We start from the raw sequence: 18,164 nt of genomic DNA on the forward strand, positions 1-18,164 counted from the left end.
CGTAAGAAAGTAGTTTGTTAGTAAGTAGGGGAATTGTGGGAAAAACCGACACTGTGGGTAAAACCGACACCCCACAACTTTTCCTCGAAATCAAATTTTTATTCTTTTCATAATGATACAATATTATTAGTACGTTTATTTAGAGCATTTGAAGAAAAATTGGATTTACGTTAGTGCGCCGAATGTCATAAAAATTAACAAAACATTCGACAGCAGCGTTCATACTCGTCTGGATGTAAAATTTCGTTGGTAGATTTTAAGGTTTTAACCGAACGAAAGCTTTTTAAATCACCCCATTTTTCAGTACCTATTATTATCGGCCTGTCCTATGATCAACTAGGTGCATTGAAGACGAGTTTGAGAAATTCAATATTTTTAATTGCTTTCATAAAAAAATGTGCGCTGTTGGGGTAAAACCGACACCCTATGGTTAGGGTAAAACCGACACCCTGTTAAGATGGTTGTGTATAGTTGCGATTTATTTCAAAATACTGGGGATCTTTGTGACACTTCAATTAGCCTATTAGAACACTATAGTATTAGCAGAAATACACAGAAATACTTTTATTGTGTTTATTTCTTGTAAGTCTCTTTAAAAATCAAAAATTGGAATTTTTGCTTATCTGATTCTAACGAAGCTTTTGCTATTTCTGCAAAAAGGTCATCAAACCGAATTTCTAGTGTTCTCTTGGTTTGTCATAGACGAATTTTATCACAATGAGACAATGATATTATGTATACTCCAATAGATCGTTGATGATCAGAGTCCGAAAAATCAAATCTGAAAAAGATAGTTTTACTAAGAAGTGTGTGTGTGTGTCACTTATAAGTGAATGAATCCAATTAGCAGAACGTAGAACGCTTGAAAATCTTCTCTTATGAAATAAAATGACACTGGAGGTTGCAATGATGTGCGCAAGGATTATTTGGAAATACTCATATCAATAAATAATCCTATAGCATAAAATACTCTTATTTATAGTACTACGCTTTCGAACTTTCTTCCCCTCACTACATGATGAAGCAATAAAAAGCACATATTTGCATCATACATACTCACACTTTATTAATCACGCATATATCTCATTTTTAATAAAGATAAAGATTTTAATAAAGTGGAGAGAAAATAAATTAAAGGGGGTGTCGATCTTACCCCTATGGGGTGTCGGTTTTACCCGCAGTGCTTACAAAAAGACACTTTGTTTTCCAAGTTTTACAACCAATATTTTTTAATGAAATTAATTTTTTGAAGCGCTGAAAAAATTAAGTCTTGTTAAGAATTTGCTGAAGAAGAATTCTGCGTAAAAATTATAATTTTATTGGTTTTGTGGCAACTTAGAAAAAGTGTTAAGCTTAAGGTGTCGGTTTTAACCATAATTCCCCTACTGCCTCTTTCTTAGGCTGCTGAGTGTTACTGTCAGCGGAACACGTGGTGGAGGATTTGTTGAGTGGGTGACCTAAGAAGTCTGTTCGGTAGTAGAAAGAGCAGGGACGTTTCGCGCAATTTCTGTGTGTCATCTACGGCGGCGGCAGCAGACGACAGAGGTATCAGCATGGAAGCAATCTACTTATACAGTTACCAGCAGTGCTGAAAGTGAGAAATTCAGAGCGGGCCCAGTGGCGCGACGGGGGAAAAAAAAACCTCAACACGAGTGAGAAAGTGGCAATGAGCGCGCGACACAGCGAGTCATAAAGTAAGATGGAAATAAATAATATACAAAATAAATTAATTATTTAAATCCGATTGGATTATTTTAATTTATTGTATGATTAATATATGTGAGATTAAAATTTTCATGGTTCTTACTTCTGTACTTGAGCATTCGCGCATTACCGAGAGCCGGCTCCGGACTAGCTTCTTGTCGGTCGTTGGGATGCGGGTATCGTGTTTGCGAGCGAAATTTCTTGCTGGTTGCCAGCATTATCGTTTCGAAATCTGTTTACAAACGAGGTAAAATAAACCGGCGGCCTTGTGAGAGGATCAGAAATATTTATTATTGTATGTTGTACGTATATCGATTGAAGTGGGAATTTTAAGAAACTCGTCTAAAAGATCGTGAATCGTTCATAACTGCCAATTTTGTTATCAAATAACATTTGTTTAAGTTTAATTTGGCCAATTATTGTGTCGGTGCACATTTTTAGAGAGCTGGGTGTAATTTTTATTCAAAATGCATTTTCAGTTAAATGTGACCATAATAACCGATTTTTTCTTACATTTTTTATCTCATTTCAGGTAATATACTACACACAACATGATATGCTGGTTTAAAGCAGTTTTGTTCCATAGAGAAAAAATATGTACTATAATCTCATCTCAATCGTGGTATGTCTATGAAATAATAGTGTACGTCAAAACAATTTTTCTACAGTGAAACCTAACCCTGAGAAATTCACCATGATCCCTAATTGGAAAATTCTTCCGTCATGTTAAGTTTCTTAAAGAACTTTAATATTTAACGCGGAGAAGTATCTTTGTGAGTGTAGTCCATTAGTTTGAATTTTCCACCATCCGTTTCCCTAAGGGGTCCCTATTCCACAGAAACCGCAGAAAGGGTGACAGCGCTCATCTTTGAGGGTAGCCTTTTGTGGTTCTTAATTTTACGGTTTAGCCACTCAACGAACGATGCTGTCACAGTCCTACAACATCGCGTTTCAATCAACCATTCGGCAATATACCGATCTATTCCCTTCGATTAAACCCACGATGAATCGATTCGAAGGCAGTATTATCGAAGGCTCTCTCAAGGTGGATGAAGAGTGCCTTCTTCATTGCAGTGCATTTTTCAACGTTTTTAGCGAGCTTATTGTGGATTGATAGGTTAACTGTCAATAGTTGAGTGGTTACCTGCTGGGAAAACAAATCCTCATGTGCGAGTCTGGTATCTTTTCCATACCATAGCAATAACATAAGACTGTGATCTGAACACTTTAGGCTGATCAATATCAATAATTCATATCAAAGTTTGCCACTGATATAAACCCTTCCGTCATACTCCCTATCTCAACTTGAAGATTCCTACCAGATTTGGTATTAGTTTTTTCGGTCCTTTTCGGACGAGTTTGTAGGCTTCGAAAGATTTCATTGCCCATCTGACACGATAAGATTGGTGAAGTAAGCAAATCTAGTTTTGCTAAGATCATCTGTTTTTGAGTCATTTGGTTTCAATTTGGTTAGTCCCTACTTCCGACGCACAGAGGAGTAATTGGAGTCGAATCCTGGCCAAAATTATTTATTGCTGCTATTGCTGTTAATATGAACGAAAAATAGACAATAACTAGTTTTTGGTACAATTTCGCATCTATCCACCTACCAGTGCAGAGGTCAATTCTCTATATCTTTTCGAATACTAGTAATTTCGAGGTAATCTTTGTGAATATATTTGTTTTTTTCAATTGCCTAAACAAATGATCAGTGGAACAGGGAGAAGGGGACGGTCGTCTGTGCACATATTCATTGAGATACCTTTCACTAAATATAGTATTTGGCCATACAGAATTCCGGTGTACCTCAAATTAGTAAATCAACCAATATTTTCAAATCGCTTGGGATTTGTAGATCGGACAAGATTGGAAGAGTTTGAATGATTTTTGGATAGCTGGAATCAGGATGTGTAATATTGTTTCAGCAGCTTTGCTGGATCTCGCCGTCTAATGTAACTTTTTTATCATTCAAATTTGGAATAAAATGTTTAACAAAAGGTTTTCTTGAAGTTGTTGCAACACAACTATTTTCAGTTAGTTTTAAGCTGAGGTTATACCAATAGTTGTGTTCGACTATGTTTGTAATAATTTTGTCTTATTTAATACAGTCATCCAAACTAGAAAGCGATATTGTTGGATATAAAAAGAAAAATGATTAAAAAAATGTCGCCATTTTGCACCCATGCACAAATTCTCTAGCATTTGTTTACATGCTCCTAACCTTACCACATTATGTAGCATGCTTTATGATATGTTAAAAAATATAGGGGGCATGGGGAGACTTGACCAAGCGCGAGATTCTACAATTTGCAATGACGTGTTCTAATTGGTTCCTAATATTTTTTTTTGATATTCTTATGCTTGTTTTGATCCATTGCGGTAATTTTGAAAGTTTGGAATGAAAAATCCTTTCCTCATAGAAAATATTCTAATTTTTTTTAAAATACTTATATACCTTGTTATTCTTTATGAAGTAGTGAAATTATTTTATATAAATTAGTGTATTGGAATAGTTATTACTAATTACTTTGCACGACATTGAATGTAAGAACCAATGCTGGGGAGATTTAACCAAGGGGTAGTAAGCTGAAGAAAGATACAAAATTTCTGATATTTACTCTTCTGTGGTACCTGCTATTAATGTTAGTCACCTCATAAAAACTGCTACCTTGAAGCCAATCTATATCATTATAGTAATTTCAAAATTCTCTTGGTCAAGTCTCCCCAGGCCTTAGTCAAGTCTCCCCGCAGTGACCAATTAAAACGATCTCATAAAAACTTTTAAAAAGTAACATAAAATTCTGCAAAAATTATGAATACACACATTGCGTTTTAATAATTTTTGAAGAATTGAAAACTTATTCAGAGATTTACGTAGGTTTAACTGAAAATCTGTTCAAGTCTTCCCATGTTCCCCTAACTAAATAAAACAGAAAAAAGTATTTTTGGTTATTGGCCAGGAATTTGTTCTAGTTACTCCTCTTGTAGTGTCAAAAGCGCACTTTATTACATGGTGCTACAAAATAAAAATAATTGAATGTACTTTAAGTGATATAGTAAAGGTTGTAGATCTGGTCAAATACAACACAAAACCATTTTTGATCAATTTAATATGCCCTCAAAATTTATAGCTAAATAAATACGAATTTTCGGAACTTTCGGCACTAAAAATTTGTACGCGGTCATTCTTCAATCGATTTTAATTTTTTGAGTGTTTGGAAAGAAGAAGAAATTATGTTATGTTCTTTTGTTAAAAGTACTATGCGGTTTTGGGACAACAATATGAAAATTACCATTATTTTACTATTTTTTTCATTAAAAGGATGAGAATTGCTCAACATTTTTTATTAGAAAGCGTCCTTGTTTTAATAAAAATTTAAGGAGAACATTTAAGTCCGTATCCAACGATCTATTTATGATCAAAATTGGTTGAAAATTAGCAGAGTTATTATTTTTTTTTCCAAATTAGAAACTTGCTCGCATGAACTTTTAAGGGGACGGTCTCATATAAAATTAAAAAAAAACGATTTTTTTACTCAATTACGTATACATTCAAAAGTATGCATGTGAACTTTGAACATGAAATTGAATAAAATAACGTAAAATATAATTATAGCATCTTATAGTGCGAGACAATACCTCACTAACCCCTTAAGAGTTCATACGAACAAATTTCTAATCTGGAAAAAAAATTAATAACTCAGTCATTTTTCAACCGATTTTGATCAAAAATAGTTCATTGGATGCGGAATTCAATACTCCCCCCAATTTTTAATAAAAACAAGAACGTTTCCTAATGAAAATGTTGAGTAATTTTTATATTTTTAATGAAAAAAAGGTAAAATAATGGTAACTGTTGTCTCAAAACCGGATAGTAATTTTAACAAAAAGAACATAACATAGCATACCGTTGGAAAGGAAATTTCTTTTTCTTTCCAAAACACTCAAAAAATTTAAAATCGGTTAAAAAACGATCGCGAAAAAATCTTTTTAGTGACGAAAGTTTCGAAAAATCGTTTTTTTTTTTATATAAATCAAGATTTTGAGGGTATACAACATTTATCATACATTGTTTTGTGTTGCATTTAATGAGATTTACAACCTATACATTAGACTGGTTCGATTTTTGACTTTTAGCTCCACCAGGCTCTACTGATTTCTTTTATGGCCCTTAGTAATTGTGCAAATTTTAGTACCGATCGGTTGTGTCTACGGACCCTCCAAAAGTTATAAAGTTTATATGCAAATTAGTATGAAAAATCGGCTAAAATTGAAAATAAATTTTTAAAAACATTCGTGGAACATTGCAAGTTTGTGAAAATTCTCTGAGAAACGTTATTAACTAAAGAAGCGGCATGACTTCAAAACAAGTGGATTTTATTATTAATTATAACAACCCCGTTTGAATAGCTCCATCGTTATACAAGTGTAAATTAGGTTTTAATACCCACCGCTCCCGTATGATAGTTGCAGCTATTCAAACAGGGTTGCTATGATTAATAATAAAATCCACTTGTTTTTAAGGTATGCCGCTTCATTAGTTTATAACTTTTCTCAGCGAATTTTCACAAACTTACAATGTTCCACGAATGTGTTCAGTAGAAGAATACCTTTAGAAATATATAGTGTGCTCATGAATTAATTGATGGGGTGATTTTTTAAGAATTTATTATCAATTTTAGCCGATTTTCCATACTAATTTCCATATAAACTTTGAAATTTTTGGAGGGTCCGTAGACACAACCGATCGGTATCAAAATTTGCATAATTAATAAGGGCTATTAAAGGAATCAGTATAGCCTAGTGGAGCTAAAATTCAAAAATTGAAGCAGTCTACTATACATGGTCTCTCGAAAAGTACAAAATCACTGTAGCACCGTGTTATTTTAGTTTCAAACTGAATCCAATTTAATAACACAGTTATTTATTAAATAATTTCATTTGTCTGGCTATTAAAAGATTAAGAAAATTGTTTACCTAAGCACATTAGTGCATTAATAATAATAAAAATCAGTATTCCCATATGCACATCGCACACAATGTTCGCTCTGGTTCTGTGCTCATATTAAACCCACACTACGTGTACGAACTCAAACACGCTATTTCGTGTCTAAACACGTGCGCATGTTCACCTGCACAACCGAACCCCATGTACGTACACGGTGTGCGTACACGTAGGTTCTAGGTACTAGTTTTTTCTTTCTCACCCTCATCATGACTAGCGTTGACTCTTTTTGCCTTGTACAAATCGTTCTTGTTCACGCACCCGGTGTACGTACACGGATGTTTGAACTGGAGTTTGTACATCGTTCTCTGAGGTTCGATGTTCGAGGCGAACTTGTACATTGAGACAAAGTATGGTTGAGGTTGAACGCGTGCACGAAATTTTGTACACAGGTACAAAATTCTCGATGTTCATGGGAAGTCTGATAAAAATATAATTGGCACGCGAAATTTTTGTATTTTGTGGAAAAAACTGTATATTTCCTATAGCTAGTGGAGGCTTTCTCATCACGGGCCGCAATATGGAGCTACTCGCTTTGTATATATTTTCTGAACAGACCAGTCTATTTTTGCTAGATGGGTCAGTTAAATAATTCCAACCATCTGGTGAGATAATTTAGCATTTGAAATAATAGATTAGTTTAAAAGTATAATAGAGAATATGTTGTTATAGTTGGTTTTAGAATTTTGTTGGTGTTAGATGACCTTCAATCAATTATGTTTTAATGGAAAGGGTGTATAGCAAATTGTAATATATGGGAACAAGAGAGTAAGCTAGAGCGTGAGTAGATAGAACTGAAGTAATTCAAACTTTTTAATTTGAAACCTTGGCTATTTGATTTTCGGGGAGAATTTAGGCTTGTTTGATTGGCTTTTATTATTCAGCGGAGCTTATTCATACACAAATCCAAACTGTTTCACTATATTAGCGGGTTAATGCAGTAAAGGTAATTGAAATACGTAAAATTTTCCTGAAATCAACTATTTACGACAAGTTTAATCATTTTTATCGCTTTGATTGCTTTCAATTTCGAACACCCTTTGTATTAGTCCATTGTATCAAGCTTATCCCCCATATCGACGGCTTATCCCCCATATCGACGCAAAGCCAAGCCATGACGCTTTAGAAAAAAATAATCATCCGATATATGCGAACAATCGGATCTACCAATCCCGATGAACGACTGGCCGATCCAAGCTGTGATTTGTTGTGTACACAATGGTTGACAGGGAAAAAAGCGATATGCCGTAAGTGACAGATAAGACGAGATTGGTTGAAAATTAACCCAGATTGTAGGATCATATAATTAGGGGGGCTGATACCATGATATGGTCACGTCAATCATAAAGTGTGTGGCTGTCTGGCTTTTCCGATGTGGCGTTGTTTGGTTGCTTCAGAGGTAATCCACGCAATTGATTAGGTGATAATGGCAATGACAGTTGGACAGAAAGGTCTACAGTATGAAAATTTAAAAGTAGTAATAAATAGTACAAATTTAGATAACATGCAAATTGCTTCCCAAGTTTTTTTTCTGATGAGTACGATTCAGAAATTCATTTTTCTATCCAATGCTAGAATCTGCAGCAGTATACCTCGCTAGGAATAAACCGTCGCTCAGTACAACCCACGAAATGGGTAATTGATTACAGAACAAACATGAACTGTATCTATCGTATAGACACTCGTCACCGGACCGGTAAATTTGGGTATTTGGGCGACCCTTTTTTTATCAACACCCAGTGGCTTAAAGTAAATATGCTGAGGCGTACTCATTCAAGTTATTTCACAGGTCATACCCCAATATGTCGTACCAGGGTACCACGTTGATTCACGCTTCAATAGGCGCGATAACGAAAATCCACTGCTCAATCAAGCGCAAAGTTCCCGCCTGTCAACGCCGGCCGTACGGTGCGCGAGCGGAAGAAGCAAGAGCGAGTGGCACTCGATTAATCGAAGCCAGAGCTAATACACAGACAAAGCTGTAGGTACGGTGTGGTGTGCTGTAGGCTCCTCCATTCGGTTCGGTGCGATTCGTCGTGACGGTGCGGCATACAGGGCGAAGAAGCGGAACTCTCGCATTAATCGAATGCCACGCAAGGAAGCGCAGGCGGTTCTTGTGCATACTCTCCAATGTGTGCGCGAATGTGCAACGGGCACGGGATTGACAGCCGCACGTTTCGTTGGGTTTGCTCGTATTTGCAACAGCAGCAGCGGTAACCATTTTTTCGGGAGTTTAATTAACAAACAATTAACTATCAACACCTTGGGCGTTGCATCGATGGTAGTTTGCTGTTTGATGGAAACAGTTTGTTTTTCGGGGGGTTTAGTGACGCTTCTCTTTGTTATATGCTTGGTAGTTTTCCGTCAGTACGAAACAACAAATTATTATCCATTCTGACCAGTTTTAAGGTTGAAAATTTCAAATTTCTTTAGGTGCCCCAACGTCATAACCCACCCAAAAACCCCTTAAAGTATGATTCTCAGACCAAGCCTAAGCCGTGAGGGATTACCGTTCGAAATATATAGCTTCACCCGTAAACCAACAGCCCCTTCCTCCCGAACAGCACACCACAAACGAAAGCCGAAGAATTAAGAGCAGCGACGCATCAGCTAATATTTATTACGATATTAAAGAAATATAAAAAGGAGATTATAATTTGAAACTCGCGGTCAAGCATACACACTCACACAGGCAGGTTCCGTCGCTCCGCGCGCGCACCGCACCAAGAGGATTAATCCGTGATCGCAAGCAGTCCGAGAAAATCGGTTATATATATGCGTTCATCTGGCCCCGGCTTAGGTCTCGCGAGAGGGCAGCAAAATAGCCAGTCAAAATTAGGTGACAATCTTAAGCCGCCCGAAAGTTTCGCGACATCGTGGACGCGAACCCGAACTGGTAGTCTCGTATTTTACTTTTACGCGATATTTTATCACCAATCAAAATGATCATCATCTTACCCGTTGTCGTGATTCGGCTCTCGTTCGCGCCGGCAGGTGCGATGCTTCCCCCGACATGAGCGGAGCGATGTGATCTCAAGTTTCGGACGGAAGATCAACACAGAGCTGCCTCCGTGAGACGAATTGGTTTCGTTTTTTAGTGATCACAAAGTGCCAAATCCGTTTACCAATACGTTCAAGATTCACCATTGTGTGTTGTTGGTGCCGGGCGTTCCGTTTCATGCGGGGCGGTAGGCTAGGGGTGTCGGAGTAGGTCTCTAATCCCCTATAAATGTTTTAATCCACGTTCCGTAGCTCCAAGGCGGTCGGCGGCGGACCGTCGGTCGGAGTTGTTGAGCGGTATTTAATTCTGCTGAAAAGGTGACGCACACTGGTATAGCCGGTAACAGGAACCCGCGAGCAGCAGCTAAGCATTCTTTTTTGGATTTGTGATTAAGTTTAATTTATGTAAATCTTTGGCATTGCTTTATTGCCCCGGCTTTTGATGAAGGTGGTGGCTCTCAGAAGCTTAGCGCGCTGGAATGCCACTCGGAAATTGCGATTTGGCGAAGCTAGACGGTTACTGATTTTGGAGCTGGAAACCGCCACGGTACATTGTTTTTCCTCGGAAGTGTGGGGGTGTGGAAGAGAGGTGGAAAGTCAAGTTAGTACGCGCTACAACGGACAAAGACACCTCCTGATGGAACCCTCATATCGCAACCGATTTGTTCCCCTTGGGTGAGTTTTATCGTTTCGATATCACGTGGGACAGTTTTTTTTTCACCACTCGGCTAGCTATCCAAAATGCAGCACAGAAACATGAGGGTAATTGCATTCAATTGTTTTTGTGCTTGTTTGTGCATGTACTCACCGCTGAAGTTCGTTACATTTTCCCGGTTTAGTAATTGCAGCGTGAGGTTCAAGTGTTTCTTCACTTTTCAGGGGACAGGTCTTGTCACTTTTCTTTTAGAACCCCGGTTTGATAGTGGGACAGCCTGCTGCTTGGATGGTTTCGCTGCTTATCAAGTAATTTTAAAACGGTTGAAGTGCTTTAATTTAATGTTTCTAAGACAGTCCGATCGTAAAAGTCTTTTTACACGTTTAGATAATTTGGTTAGGTATACACTTATTATAAGAGAAAAGTTCTCTTGAAGGTTTAACAATTGCAATTAGTGCTAAAATTGCATAATAACAATCTAGAAAACAAGCTCATTAATTTAATATCCTTGCCACATGTTTTCTCGTGGAATTGAAATCCTTGTGTTGGCGCTATTAGGTACAAAGCATGGCTTGTAAAATTATCCATCGGTTAGAATGGGGTAGTCTGTAGGCTGTGAGGCATCCAACCCATAACCCAGAAATTAATCCGATGGGTTCCTACTACCATATTGTAAGAAGCGACAGAAGCAGGACTCTCTATATTTCACTGCATCTTTTCGACTTCCAAATTTTTTGCACTGAATTAGTATAATAATTCTGATCATTCTGCTTATCTATTTGTGATTAACCTGTTTAAAAAAGTTTACTCGCGTGATATTGTTAACACTCGGAATACCAACGGGGTAAAAAAAAATGGGAACGCTTACTTTGGCCGGTCATATCTCAGCCGTTACATAATCGATTTTAAATCTGTCTTCACCAATATAAAGATATGTCTTTTGTGAATACGTCAAATTAAAAAATAGAAGAATAGAGTTGTCTACCGTAAGTTACAGTAAAAAGAGTATAACAAAGTCAGTGAGAAAAAAAATGGGAACGCTTCTTTAACTTGCCATATCTTAGCTGTTTGCTCACCAATTTTAATTCTTTCTTCACCATTGGATAGGTAAATCTTTTATAAATACAGTGAACAAAGAATAATGGAAATCAAATTTGTATATCTGAAGTAATTGTAAAAACAGTAATTGAGAGTCAGTACAGAAGAAATGAGTTTTTCTGTTCAAACAATCGTATCACGACCGTTTGTCAACCAATTTCAATTTTCCTTACACCAATGCAATCCTTAGAGCTTCTAGACTTGTAATATATGCAATAAATAGTAGATTTTCAAAAATTACTATACTTTTTCGAGTTTTTAGGAGATAGGATTTTTACAATGTACGTGGCATACGGTTGATTGAAATTCTTTGCGACTTGTTAGTTTTACGGTTTGAAAATTACCTGTTTACTCAATAGTTCTACATATTATACATGGATAATATTATATCAAAATGTTTGCACGAACGTGGAGAAACACATTATTGTATGTAAGTTACTAAATAATAGAGTGTGTTAGGACGATTCAGTAAATACGAAGAAGTTCAGAATTTTAAAATATTCATCATATAACTTTAAATTTGAAGCGATGACCTATACATTTTAATACACCAGTCGATTGTAATTGATTGCGGCTACAATTTCTAAAAAAAACACATTTTTATATTTTCTCAAGAAATAGCCAAAAGTACGTAGAAGTACAGAAATTAGTTGGCAAATAACGTCGAATTTTAAGGGATGATTTATACTTTTTTATACACCAATCGATTGTAATTGATGGTGGCTACAATTTCTGAAAGAACACATTTTTATATTTTCTCAAAAAATAGACAAAATACGTAGAAGTACGAAAATTTGATTTAGTTGGCAAATAAGGTCAAATTCAAAGTGATGACTACACTTTTATTCGCAAAAGACATATCTTTCTATTGGTGAAGACAGATTTAAAATCGATTATGTAACGGCTGAGATATGACCGGTCAAAGTAAGCGTTCCCATTTTTTTAGACCCCCTTGGTAGTCCGCGTAACTTTTTACCCCGTTGGTATTCCGAGTGTTAATATGTGTGTCATACAAAGTAAGTTTTTCAGTACAGTTTCTGCTTATTTTGGGCTACTCAAAAGTATTTCATATTCTCGTCGCGAAAACTATCGATATTTTGTTAGTTGTAATCCCACCTAGTTTTCCACACTCAATTCTTTTTTTCCGAAATTCTTTTTGCTAGATTATCTGCGGTAAAATAATATTTCAATTAAGTATATTTCTCACCCAGACACTCCTAACTCCTTGAATCGCGCGAATCCATCATAATTTCGAAACCCTATCCTTACTCCCAATCTCCCTCCTCTCGTAATGTTTGTGGAGTGCATAGTACTATATCGTCACAGTTGTGCTATCTTATGACAAGTACCATTTAGCACATTTCGAGAAAATAACTATTTTTAAAATTTGAGGTTGAATATCTTGAAACCTATATATGATTGAAACAATTCAGAGAAGACAATTGATGCTTCTACCTATTCTGCATTAATCTCTCAAATATTACGAAGATCTTAATCTAGAAAAGTAATATTTTTTGGCTACAGTGCTGCCAAACATGCAATATTTCCAAGGTACATTAATTTGAAGCAAAAAGCTCACAATTTCTCATCACTTTTCTTGCTATACCTCAGTAACCAAGCAGAATTTCAAATACTGAAAGCATCGTTTCGTAGAGATTTTTCAGTTAAGTAATGTGGCATATCTAACTCAGTTTACCCTAAAATAGCGTTTGTCATAAAATAGAACAACAGCGACGATATACGGCTTCTAGCAAAAGCACGTGTCAGACTAATATTCCTTCCCTCCCCTGCTGCGATCTACGCTCGAGCCTGGCCTATTGCTGCTGTGCTCAACAATATATTATAACAATATTAGAATTCTTTGTATTACTAAATAGTGCTATTTTTTACCGGAAAATGAACCTCGAAGATAATCTATAGGTGAGACCGGGGCTAGTTGGCGGTGTTTTCAGTTTTTACCGCGTTGATTTTGGTAGATCTTGCAAAGTAGGCCACGTTGCATGAAAGGGCAGACTGTGGGCAACATGAATTTTATTAGAATTTGTGATACATTGTCTCCATTGCTAGAGGCAAAAATATGTGACGCGAAAAAGCCGCAAACTTACCCCAATCCCGTGGTAAGTTGGCGGAATGTCAAAAAATAAGCAATTACTTGAAAATTCAATTACATCAGTGGTCCTTATGAAATGTGCCGATTGTCTTTTCAATAAAACTGTATATTATTCTACGCTTTCCATTAAATTTCATTCTCAATACCCCAACATTTTGACTTCGACGCGGTACTCCATATTCAAAAGCAAATTTTCGAAATTCTGCTTTAATTTAAAGTTTCTAAAATAAGATATATTGTATTGATAATTAAAACTATAACAAAACATTTGAAGTCTAGAAATGTTGGTGGCTTTTCTCTTGAAATTCAATACCAACACGTTTCGGTTCTACCACGCATCAAAGTCACACAGAAGCTCTCAGGATAGCTGCTCCTTATCAACTCTTCAGTACTCAATTTTCGACACCTTCATTATCCGTATTCGTTGAGTCACCGGGATGGATCATATCTGCTCGTCTTATAGAGGCTCTTAATCCCCTCGTCACAATCAAGCCATTGTCGCCAGCGGCCTCCAGCCATCCCGTAAATGTGTACGAGTGCGGAGAAGGAGTCTTCCAATCCTCCGTAGAAGTCAAGTAAGCGCACTCTTCGAATTATTCACTTCCGGTAATGTTAATCGCTTCTAATGGCTCAAGTTAATGCACCACGAAGGTTCCTCGAGCTACCAGCGCGGCGGAAAGAACAATGAATGCCAAGTAATCCGACCGATTGTTTTCGGCATACTACCAGAACATTGGAGGCATGCGCACCAAAATCTCCCGTCTCCGCCTGCAGCTCTTCAGTTACGATGTAGTCGTGTTCGTCGAAGCTAGGTTAAGATCGGATATCGATAGTGTGCAAGCGGAGGCGGAGTGCTGATAGTAGGCTATTCCACTGCCAAATAGTGAGCAGGTTGAACAAGTTTCAGTTCGGATGAAATTAGAACATCGTTTGCTCTACATTACTGGCATCTAACTTTCACACAACTCTTCTATTGTTCTATATATCGCTCATGTGAACGCAGTATATTTCGGATACTTCTTTCAAATCTACATTTAGACGAAGACGTCAATGGCTATATTCCATCGAATATAGTTTGACAGGCTTGGGCTCTTCTGGAATGGATCATGCTCAGCCGTACAGCAAATTATATCTCACCAGATCAATATGGCTTCATACCTGGGCGATCCGTATTAACGAACCTGCTTGAATTTACGTTCCTTGCATCAACTGAATGAGGAAGAAAACACAAGTGGACACGGATTTGACAGCAGTTTTTGATCAAATCGACCATGAGATTCCTCTGAAGAAGTTTTCCAAGTTAGGAGCGTCAGACAGGCTTACGTCGTGGCTGCGCTCTTATCTTACGCACAGAACGTGGACTCTTGTGTATCGGCTCCATATATCAACAGATAAGCTGTACCACAAGGCAGCAATCTGGGCCCACTGCTTTTCTCACTATTTTTAATGATGAAGCTCAAGTGATAGGTTCTGGGGGCAAGCTCATATTTGCCGACAACCTTAAGCTGTACTTAGTCATCCAGTCAGTCGAGTACTGCCACCGACTACAGGCACTATTAGATCGCTTTGTGAAGTGGTGTCGAATGCATCAGCTTACTGTAAACATTGCCTAATGCTCTGTGATGACGTTCCATAGGAAGAATGATCCGTTCATCTTCAATTGCAGAATCGATGGGGTTGCGCTACATAGAAAGTCAATGAAATCTGTGATTTGGGTGTAATTCTTGACCACAAACTGTTCTTCAGCTGTCATATGACCAACATAATTGCAAAACCAAATCGGCAGTTGCGATTTATTTCGAAGATTTCACGCGATTTTACGGATCCGTACTGTCTAAAATCTTTATACCGCGCATTGGTGAGACCAATCATCGGGTTCATCTCACTTAGCCTTGGCGTGATCCGCAAAATTTTCCATTGGATCGTAACTGTTTCCAGCTGTTCAATCTTGAGACCTTAGAATGTCGTTGTAGTATCCAGTAAGCTACTACCTTGGATAAACGGAGCAAGTGATGCGCCAAAATTGCTGTCCTGCTTGGATTTCGGAGATTCGAGAAGAATACGGGATACATCATTATTATTGCCAAGATTCCATCGGACATCTTTTGGATTCCACGAACCACTGTCTTCAGTGACGCGGGCCTTTCTCGTGCACACAGTGCCTTCCCAAGTAACAATTGAAGTTTTATAGCACGCTACAAGTGCAATCTAAGTTTTATAAGTTGCTACAAAACTATCATAAAACCTCAATTGTTACTAGGGTTGGAATTCTGTGACTTCACTCGATTTTGTGCATCTTACATTTGACCTTACGAAAGGATAGTAGTTTTTACGCCCATTTAAGGGTGGCGTCTGGTATGAGGAAGCCAACTAAAACGAACTTTTTCTCACCACAATCACTTAGACTATAATGTCCGATAATGAATTAATAACAAAATATCTAAATAACTAACAAAATTGACAACAACACCAATACTCCAGCGCTGTAACATCTCGTCAAAAACTTCGGTCAAACGGTATTTGATAGATAAAGTCGTTTTAATAATAGAACTCATGTTCCAGGGAACACCTTCTGACAACTTCTGGTAATTCCTAAAGGCTGCAAAGAAATACTCAGATGACGTGAAGAGCGCGGAACAACAAGATTAACTGACTCCATAAACAAAAAATAAGGCCTGAGATTGGTGGTGCACAAAGAGAGCGGTACTTGTGGCGTCGCACAGTGAAGTATTTTACCGAAAAAGCTGGCCGAAAGTCAAATTTTCACAAACCGTTAACCATTACTGTATCATAATATTCCCTAGTGATTTCTGCATTAGATGGCAACCATGTTGTGTGTATTTACTAAATTTTGGCAACACTTCTAACTGTCAAAGGTAGCGGTTTTTAATTCTGCTTGGCTTGCTTGAAGTCGCGAGTATAAACAAAATCTTCCAAAAATTAGTGATTCGAATTCTTCTGACTCAAATATCCTATGTTTTTAATAAACCAAGGTCAGGGTAATATTTTGGTGTTGATGGATTTGTTTAATTCTTGGCAAGAGTTAGGTCTAGTTAACTGTGAAACAATGATGGTTTTATTGAATCAGAGCGCTTCAAAATCAGCTGGGTCATTTGGAAACATAGTTAAAGCAAAATATGTGGTTCAATTTTGCACGAAAACAAATCGATTCATAACTGCAAATAGAGGATGACTTCAGAAAACTATTTCATTTGCCTGTTGTTTGGCCACGCTGAGCGTCCTATTGAAATTTTAGAGAAGGAAGCGAATGTAGCAAAACAAAAAAAAACTCAAAATCTTAGAGAAACTATTCATGTCATAATATCCAACTCAGACGGTTCAATGTAGCGCAGGAAATCCAGTTGATTCCAAGATTATTCCAAGATTATGAAAGCCGTAGAAACCAATCACAGTTTGATATTCAAGACCCGTAACAAAACTAAGAAGCATTCTTCTGAAGAAGATCCTACGATGTTTGGCGAACTAGCAGGCAAAACGAGCTAATGCAAAAGCCAGCATACATGTCTCTCCTGGTTAATACATCCTAAAATTTGCCAAACTTGCTTGTTTTCAACCGTAATACTCAAGAATGATAATTTTAAAATACAAAATGTAAAATATATTTTTTTACGTAATAAAAAAACAATTCTTGGATTGGTCAGATAGCTTTTGTTGCACTATAAATACAAATCTAAAAATTATTGCTAAATCATTGATTTTATCTATAAAATTAGTTAAATATTAATTTCTGCTACAAACAAATATTAAAATAGTTTTGGCCAGGTTCTTCAATCAAATACTCCTATGTGCACCGGTTGATGCCAATCGTGAAGGCATTTCTTTCGACTGAGCAAACTAATTTCATTGTTTGTTGGTTTGACACTAATTTATTTGACCAACTAGGAAACTATTCCGCTGAACATTTAATGCACGTGGGAAATACGCAGGGTCTTGTCTGAGTGAATAATGACTTTTAAACTATGTATAAGGGTTGAGAATTGACAATTCGCAAGAAGCATTCAAAATCAGTTACCAAAATTCGGCAGTCATATCTGCGCGAAGAACAAATGTTTTATTGTCATATTCATTGGTTTACTTTTAATCCATTAAATCATCAATAATTTATATTAATTGTTTATATTCTATTGAGTACTTGCATATGCTTTGGAGTAGTACATGCCCTATATTATTTTCATGTTAATCATATTTCTTCATTTTCGTTCTTATTGTCTCTAATCTTGTTCTAGTAGTTAGTGTATAAAACCGCGCACTTATCGTAGGTTGTATATCTGACATACAAAATTAGTCGCTTCAGGTATTTCGGGAGGGCTTATGTTATACCGTTTAAAATGTGCCTTAGATAGCATAACAACGCGCGCGATTAATTATAACATAAGTATCAATCGTCCGCGGAGAAATAAACCAATAAATAATTTCGATTAATAATAATACCATAGTTTATACATGATAAATAATGCTTATATTACTGTCGATTGACCGGAGCTGAAATTGATTTTTTCAAACTAAACATTTCATTAATCCAACACACGATAAATCTATCATAAATTCTCGGTAGCCGGTTGCCCAGAACA

General features: G+C 36.8%; 1 protein-coding gene across 1 annotated transcript in view; it reads left to right on the forward strand.

The window, feature by feature from the left end:
- LOC131692570 (dual specificity protein kinase splA) overlaps positions 1-18,164 on the forward strand; it is a 290,726-nt gene that overhangs the window by 47,443 nt on the left and 225,119 nt on the right. The window lies entirely within an intron of this gene.

Source organism: Topomyia yanbarensis, chromosome 3, assembly GCF_030247195.1.
Source record: "Topomyia yanbarensis strain Yona2022 chromosome 3, ASM3024719v1, whole genome shotgun sequence".
In the NCBI taxonomy this organism is placed as follows: domain Eukaryota; kingdom Metazoa; phylum Arthropoda; class Insecta; order Diptera; family Culicidae; genus Topomyia; species Topomyia yanbarensis.